Source organism: Octodon degus, unplaced genomic scaffold (genome assembly GCF_000260255.1).
Source record: "Octodon degus isolate 3935 unplaced genomic scaffold, OctDeg1.0 scaffold00089, whole genome shotgun sequence".
NCBI classification, from domain to species: Eukaryota; Metazoa; Chordata; class Mammalia; order Rodentia; family Octodontidae; genus Octodon; species Octodon degus.
The window spans coordinates 9585102-9586091 of NW_004524665.1; the positions used below are offsets into that span (position 1 = coordinate 9585102).

At 43.5% G+C, this 990-nt stretch overlaps 1 pseudogene; it reads right to left on the reverse strand.

Moving 5' to 3' along the window:
- Window positions 1-369: 369 nt before the first annotated feature.
- On the reverse strand, window positions 370-579 carry LOC101580911 (annotated as a pseudogene).
- Window positions 580-990: the final 411 nt, after the last annotated feature.

Genomic DNA, 990 nt, shown 5'->3' on the forward strand with positions numbered 1-990 from the left:
TTGAACAATTACCTTGCACACATAAAGGCACCTACACAGAGGACGGCTTAGTGCAGAGAGTAACTCAGCACAAGTGTTACATTGTGGCCACGGTTGACCGGGACCTTAAATGGAGAATCCAGAAGATCCCTGGAGTTCCTATCATGTACATTTCTAATCACAGATACAATATTGAATGGATGCCACATGATTATGGAGCCCCTCAGTTCTGATGCTTATAAGACAAAGTTCCTCTGCCTTCCTCCAACCTTTTGTTTTCAGTTCATTCAGCATACTATAGTATGAATTACTCACCAACTTGCTGTATTATCAGCTGAGTATGGTTCAATAAATTCACTTTTTGATGCTTTCTGAAAAAAAAGTGCTTCTTTAATCAATGTTCTCCAAACCCTTTGACACATAGTAACAGTTAACTCCAGAGATGCGTGTCTCTTTTCATCAAACTCCACTGATATGGAAAGTGAGTAACCCTTTTTTCCTTGCCCCTGTTGCTGAACTGGTAGATGTATGCAGTGGCCACTCCAGAATGACCAAGCACATGCTCATGATGGCAACTCCAGGTAGAATCTTGAACCACATCTTGGATTGGTTATCCAAACCCTCCAATACTCTCAAAGGTGACCGGCTTCCACTCCTTCAAAATTTACTTGTTTCCCATTTGGTTTATGACCTCTGGGTAAAGAAGCTCTTAACACCACACCAGGGCCCTGTACGCCTCCAGAACTCTGAGTGACCTAGGATAAATCACTGTGTCTAATGAGATGAAAACTACAAGACTCGGGAACTTGGAAGTAAAGTATGAGGACACAGAGTGCCTGTGGAGCCCAAAAGGGCTCAGAATAACTTATATTCTGTATTACTTCGGCTTCCACGTTCTAGGTGCCAAGTGTCACCTATATTAGCAAACTGACTCCTTTGTCAGCCCCACAAGGCATCACTGATACCCCACTTCACAGGGTCAGGCACACTTAGGGACAACTGACCCAGGCA